We start from the raw sequence: 7,677 nt of genomic DNA, 5'->3' as shown, positions 1-7,677 counted from the left end.
AAACCCCAAATGAGGATCAACCTGCACGCCACTTGACTATATCCCAATTATACAGGGTGCCATGGCCAATAATGCCCTTTCTGACACAGACAGAGCCTGGACCTCCCGACCCACACCCAGCCAGCTGGCGGCACACTGAGCACAATGGACCCGCCATGGCCTTATGCTGTCATCTCTTTCCAACCTCGGTTTTCAGTCTTCAGAACCTAGACCTTATCTTCAATCTCTGCCCAGGGATGAACATGGCAGAATTCTTCCATCCCCATGGCAAGAAACTTTGTGGTTGGCATGTTGCCCAACGTTCAGTATAGTTGAATCCCGTGTGGCCCATGAGGCCCCGCCCATGCTTGAGGGCCTCGGTGGTCACAAACACCCATTGTGATCCTCAACGTGAGCCCAGACCTCAACTAAGGCCTCTCAGTGGCTTGACGGAGAGACGGCCTATTGGGCTTGCCATGCCGCTAGGCCCCATTTTTTAACCATAGTTTGGGTTGTCCATTCACCCCTCTCCAGGGCTCTGCCTTGGAATCCCTCTTTTGGTGGGACACCTGAGGTAACAAAACTGAAAAGACTCCTCCCATCTCACAGATTGACCCAAAACAATCGGGATCGGGCCAAATCCACAGAGAGGAAGACTCATCCATGGCCCATGAGGCCTCCCCAACATTCCACGGCCATCACTGACACAAAATCCAGAGACAAAAGCCTGAATAAGTGCCTCACATTCGCCCTTTCTTCATATCCCGAAGAGTTCTAGTCACGGTCTGTAGATCGCGCCTGCCATACCTATGTCCCCGAACCTAAGCCGAGTTTGTGTTTTCAGACTTTTGTCCCCAAAGCCCTTATCCACACACCGTTCACACTTGGGCCCTTGGAGCCACACCTCAATACTGTGCCTTCCCTTTCCAAAGGAATTCTGCCCATTTCATTGGCCACAACCTTGCAGATTAAGAGAAACCTCCAAAGTCACTGAGGTGATCCCAATCGTGTAGGCAGCCCAGGAGAAACAGGAGCGATCTGACAACAGCTGAGCAACTACCTCCACTCAGACCCGTAGACAGATATCCACATAGAAAACGATTGAACTGGATAGGCCCCTAGGGACATCCCACTACTGTAAGCCGCCCTAGACAAACAGGGACATTCTGACACAAGCTGAGCAACTACATTAATGCAGACATGCAGACAGATGTCCACAGAGACAGAAGATTGAACCGGACAGGCCCCTAAGCTTAATCTGAACTCTTGCTTTGGTTTCCAAGTGTCACTCCTCAGAGGTCTGGGTTTGAAGAACAGCATATGGGGCTTTCCTGAGACACCAAACAGAACCTCTCTCATCTCCACATGGGGATATTTCTTACTGGATCTGTATCAAACCCTTCAGGTAGGCGAATTCTGTATGGCCCCTGAAACACCAGCACATTCTAAGGTCTTTATGCACACAAACCCACATTACAATCCATCCTCAGGAAAGTCCATTTCCACTTAGCACCCTGGGTAGCTTTCCCCAGATCCAGCAGATCAATCATGTCTTGTTCCAAATAGCCAATGGGAATGTGAGGTATGTTGTACAGGCATCCATACTTCGAACACTTCTCTCCAGTCCTTCCGTATGGGATGTCTTTTTAGCCATCTAAAAGGACTCAACTGTCTTGCAGAAGGACACCTTATGGTTTGGAGCATCTCACAAACTCAGTGTAGGAAAACCACCTTGGCCTCATGAAACTCCCGCTTCATGAAGGGGCCATCATGGACACAAAGTCCAGCATCATCCGACGTCTGATCATCATCCTGAATCCAGATGCAGGAGATCCCGATGCAGCCTCTGCAGAGTGGGCCTGCCATGCCCTTGGCTCCAAACCTCACCCTAGCTTGTGTTTTCAGACTTCCATCCTCACACTTCTGGCCCACAAGTCCTCCCGACTGGGAATTCTGGGACCACAACGAAGACCTCTACCTGCCCCCCAGAAGAAAAACATTGTCTATACTGTTGCCCAGAAACCCCAAATGAGGATCAAACTGTTTGGCCCTCGGCAACACCCCAGTTGCATAGCTACCTTCAGCACTAATGCTCTGTCTTACATAGCCTGAGCCCAGACCTTCCGACAGACATCGAGACAGCTGGCCGCACACCCAGCACATTGGACCCACCACGGCCTTAAGCCATCATCCCTTCCCAACCTGGGTTTTCTGGCATTGGAACCTAGACCTTATCTCCAATCCCTGCACAGGGGGGGACCTGACACACAAGACAGGACTCCTCCTTCCCCATGTCAAGAAAACTTGTTGTTGGCAGTGAGTCAAACATTCAGTGTAGGAGAAACCTGCATGGCCCATGAGGCCACGCCCATGCTTGAGGGCTGCCTTGGGCACAAACACGCATTGTGACCCTCAGCGTGAGTTATTCAAGTAACGCATCTCAGTGACTGGACCAAGAGCCCGCATATGGGGCTTGCCATGCCCATAGGGACCCAGGACTAACCAGATGGTGGATATCCTTGTTGTCAGTCCCCACTGTAAGGGTGGGGCAGACTGAGTGGAGTCATCCAATCAGTAGGCCGTATGTATATCCACTGGGAAGGTTGAAATTCAATTGGCCACCTGTGTAGGGGCGGGGCTCAACCACCCCCATAAAGGTTGCTCTGCCAGGCTGCCAAGGGGGGCTCCTGCAGGAGAGCCGGGGGGCTCCTGCAGGAGAGCCGGGGCTGCTGCAGGAGAGCCGGGGCTCCTGCAGGAGGGCCGGGGGCTGCTGCAGGAGAGCAGCGGCTGCTACAGGAGGGATGGAGTCGGCGGAGAGCGGTGAAGTCCGCAGAGAGCGGTGAAGTCGGCAGAGAGCGGTGGAAGTCGCAGAAGAGCAGGGGAGTCAACGGTGTATAGAAGAGCTGTAACAGCTCTTGTAAGAGCTATAACCGCATTTGGCGGTCCAGCCTCCAGCCTCCGGCGGCCCCGAGCCGCCGCCGGCAGCCTCCAGCCTCGGCGGCGGCGCCGAGCCGCCGCCTGCAGCGTGCAGCCTCCGGCGGCGGCCCCGAGCGCCGCCGCCTGCAGCGTGCAGCCTCCGGCGGTGGCCCCGAGCGCTCCGCCGCCGCCTGCAGCCTCCGGCGGCGGCCCCCAGCGCCGCCGCCTGCAGCTTCCATCCTCCGGCAGGGGCCCCAAGCGCCGCCGCCTGCAGCCTCCGGCGCCGGCTTGAGCGCCGCCGCCTGCAGCTTCCATCCTCCGGCGGCGGCCCCGAGCGCCGCCGCCTGCAGCTTCCAGCCTCCGGCAGCGGCCCCGAGCGCCGTCGCCTGCAGCCTCCGGCGGCGGCCCCGAGCGCCGCGCGCCGCCGCCTGCAGCCTCCGGCGGCGGCCCCAAGCGCCGCCGCCTGCAGCTTCCATCCTCAGGCGGCGCCCCGAGCACTGCCGCCTGCAGCTTCCAGGCTCCGGCGGCGGCCCGAGCCATCGCCTGCAGCCTCCAGCCTCCGGCGGCCCAGCAGTCCAGTCGTCTGCGGTTCAGTTGTCAGCGGTCCCTCGACGCCTGCGGTCCTGAGACATCTGCGGTCCAGTTGCCAGCGGTCCCTCGACGCCTGCGGTCCTGAGACATCTGCGGTCCAGTTGCCAGCGGTCCCTCGACGCCTGCGGTCCTGAGACATCTGCGGTCCAGTTGCCAGCGGTCCCTCGACGCCTGCGGTCCTGAGACATCTGCGGTCCAGTTGTCAGCGTTCCCTCGACGCCTGCGGTCCTGAGACATCTGCGGTCCAGTTGTCAGCGGTCCCTCGACGCCTGCGGTCCTGAGACATCTGCGGTCCAGTTGTCAGCGTTCCCTCGACGCCTGCGGTCCTGAGACATCTGCGGTCCAGTTGTCAGCGGTCCCTCGACGCCTGCGGTCCTGAGACATCTGCGGTCCAGTTGTCAGCGGTCCCTTGACGCCTGCGGTGCCAGCGGCCCTGCCCCGCACTCCAGGACCCTCAGCAGTGACACAGTGAGAAACGACCTAGATGTCAGCAACCTCATTGGGAGTAGGCTCGCCGGGGTCAAAGTTGTCATCTTTTATAAAAGAAAGCCCTGACCGGTCAGTGCGATTCATGATGTTTGGCGCGAAATAAAGCTTTGCTTGACCTTCGCTTTGTATCAGTCTCGTTCCTTTGATCACGGACCCTAACATTTGGGGGCTCGTCCGGGATCAAACGACGAGAACTGAGCCAGCATCAGAATTTTTAGGGAAAGCCTCCGGAGGTATTGGGTTTCGAGGTATTGGGTTTCGAGGTATTGGGTTTCGAAGTATTGGGTTTCGAGGTATTGGGTTTCGAAGTATTGGGTTTCGAAGCATTGGGTTTCGAAGTATTGGGTTCCGAGGTATTGGGATCCTATCCGTCTGTCTGGTTGGAGCTCCAGGGTATAGCCCACCGGGGAGAAGCTGGACGCAGCCATGCTCCCCAGGGCTGGAGTGGATGCGGGGACGCCCCATCCCTCTGCTGATAGATCGACAGGGGGTTCTAGTCCCCCTGGGCGGTCGGGGGGTTCGAGTCCCCCTGCGCGGTCGGGGGTTCGAGTCCCCCTGGGCGGTCGGGGGGTTCGAGTCCCCCTGCGCCGTCGGGGGGGTTCGAGTCCCCCTGCGCCGTCGGGGGGGTTCGAGTCCCCCTGGGCGGTCGGGGGGTTCGAGTCCCCTGCCTTCCCTTTGACAGTTGAGGGGTTCAAGTCCCCTTAGACGGTTGGGGATAAAGATAGCCCCCACCAGTGGCAAGCTCTGGGTAAATTAAAAAGTGCATAGAAATTAATGCACTCCATAAATTTGGTCAGGAGGACAAACGGAAAAATCCGATTAGGAAATCCATTGAGCTATACAAAAACAAAAACAACACACCAAAGCTTATGGAATGCCATTAAAACAGTACTTAAAGGGAAATTATAGCAGTAAGCACCTGTTTTAAAGGATGAAGTTAAACTTCTACCTCATACAATATACAAAATTTTAAAAGGATCAGAAACCTATATTGTACTCTATAAGGCAACTGATATATGCTATAATATCGATGACCCTTGAAAACATTAGGCCAAATTAAAGAAGCCAGTGATAAAAGACTACATGTATGATCCTGTTTATATGTGAAATGTCCAGAAAACTCAGATCTATAGGAAAAGAAAGTAAATTAATAGTTACTTAGGATAGGTTGCCAAGAGATGGGAGTGACCAATGTTTGAATGGGGTTTCATTTAGGATGGTGAAAATGTCCAGAACTTGATTGGACACAATTCATACTTTTAAAGTATACATTACAATAAACCATTTAAAGGTTATAGGAACTCTAAAGGAACAACAAATAGAAAGGTAAATAACAAGATAATAGGAGAATATGAAAAAGCTCATGGAGCTCAGGAAAGGAAGTCCCCCCCGCCCCCAGCAGCAGGCTCTGGACGAGGGCCACTGGGGTTGTGGTTATTTGTTTGTTTTTAGTTTTTTGTTGTCTATTGTGTTTTGTTATGGTTGAAGGAATGTCGCAAGCAGAGAGTAAGGGGACGCTAGCTTTCATCTCTCTGTTCCTCATAATAGATGTGGGGCTTCTCCCTCACACATTTTGTGTGTTAAGGGCTATAACGAGCTACCTAGAGTTAGTCAAATGCCGGGTTAAGGTGTCCAATGCTGATGCTCATTAGAGCCGGGCATGGAAAATAAGTGCCTAGTGGGCCACTTTTGGTAAGCAGAACTGGTACTGTGGGATGAACCAACCTCGAGACAGAGACTTTAAGGAATATTCCCAAGCAGCTGCCGAAACTTCTTTTGTTTCGGGGAATTCCTTGCCTTCTCTGGCCCGACGTGGACTGCCTGGCCCCTCCCCCTTGCTGGCAGGGAAAGCATGGCATCTGAAGTGGAATGCGCCCAGGTGGAACATGAGGTCTGTTGGCGAAGGGATGGCTGGGCTGATGGTTAACTGTCTGTTTCAAGGGTTTAATGAGTAATTGTTAAAGTGGCTTCCGAAGTCTTGATAACCTGAAACTGAAGGGTTGCTTGAATGACAAATGGAATTAAATTTGTTGGACATCTAGATCCTAACCAAATGGGATGAAATGCTAGGGCGCTGTTTGCTGGAACTGGGTTTGTACTTTTGAAATCTGCTGGTGAACACATTCTGTGCTTAACTGATTGATAAATTTGCCATCTAAAGAATTCTGTTGTAACAACTCACCATTGGTTTATATTTAGTCTTAAGTAGAGGTTAAGGTATTTCTAAGAGTACAAAATTCTGTTAAGTGTAATTAAGACTGATGGAAATGAGAAAAGCAACTCTGTATGTAAAAAGTAGGAGATATGTAAAAGAGAGATAAACAGCCCTAAGGCCACTGTCAGAGCTAAATCCATTCGTAAAAGAATGGAAGGGGAGACTGATCACCTCCCATTAGCCAGGGATACCAAAAGGGGAGGATGTCCAATCTGTTTGAATCTGGAAAATGCCTGACTGTGTCTCTATGGCTCCACCGCTTCCACTATGGAGTCTGAATGGACTGCACCCTAAATCTTGCAGGGCTTCATATGGCATAACGGTCATCTACTCCGTGGAGTAGCCGAGTCCAGGGTTTATACAGACAGACCTTAAATAAGACGCTCCTAAGTTCCCACGAGGGACACGAGCAGGACAGCATCCAGGGACAGCCCTGCTCCAATGGCAGAGCAGATCACAGCTGTTCTCTCTGGGCTCCTCCACCCAGAATCTGGGAGATGGAACAGGGGAAATTCTGTGCAATGAATTTGGACTCTGCTTAGCACCTCTGTGTTGGCTCTCAGCCCTAGAAAAACGAGAGCCTGAGGGTCCACTTTGAGTCTAGGAAGCCATCTTCCAAGAGGAAGAAAACTCTCTGAAACTCTGTGAGCTGCTCATCCCTCTTCTCTGATGTCTGGACTCGATGGGTCACACAAGGGCCTATGGGAGGAGCTCGGGAGTCAAGACTTCAAATCTTGGCCATCGGAGGCTGCCAGGGACCTGACCCGATTGATACACGTGCAGCTGCTGGCACGTTTCTGAATATGCTGGCTCTCTGCAGCCTCTGCATCTTTGAACAACATGTCCATCTGTCTGAAACATCATTCTGTTCCAAGCACTTAGAAACCCTCCACTACCTCCTCCTTTGTACAGAATGGGTATGACCACAAGGCATCAGTAGCCCAAGAAGGCCAGGGGCCAATGTAACTATGAACGGGAGAGATATGGTAGCTAACCAAGCCTGGACAAATTAAGGTAACAGTAGGGTATGAGAAAGTTCAGCTTCCTCCAGCAAGGGGAGGATGGTTCCATGTTATATAGGGTGTCACGTACACTCATCTGAGAATATCGGGTAAGAACCTTATGATTGTCTACGGCCATACCACCCTGAAGGCGCCAGATCTCGTCTGATCTTGGAAGCTAAGAAGGGTCGGGCCTGGTTAGTACTTGGATGGAAGACTGCCAGGGAATACCGGTTGCTTTTGCTTTGATCTCCAAGAGGGAATTTCTTGGGATGGTGGGCTACTGCAGGCTGTGGATGCTACCTTCACGGAGATGGCACAACCTCTCTACGAACTGGCTAAGGGAGGACTCACTATGGTAGAGTGTGGACAGCTGAGGCAGAAGGAGCATTTCGGGAATTACAAAGAGCCTTACTGTGTGCCCCAGCATTGGTCATCCCAGATGTTACCAAGCCCTTCCACTTGTATGTGAAGGCAGGGCTGACT

The 7,677-nt window shown here is 53.0% G+C and overlaps 1 pseudogene; it reads left to right on the top strand.

Moving 5' to 3' along the window:
* The first annotated feature begins 7,318 nt into the window (after window positions 1–7,318).
* On the top strand, window positions 7,319–7,437 carry LOC122905732 (annotated as a pseudogene).
* The last annotated feature ends 240 nt before the right edge of the window (window positions 7,438–7,677 follow it).

This window comes from Neovison vison, chromosome 4 (genome assembly GCF_020171115.1).
Source record: "Neovison vison isolate M4711 chromosome 4, ASM_NN_V1, whole genome shotgun sequence".
Classification (NCBI taxonomy): Eukaryota; Metazoa; Chordata; class Mammalia; order Carnivora; family Mustelidae; genus Neogale; species Neogale vison.
This window is presented reverse-complemented; position numbering and strand designations above follow the sequence as displayed.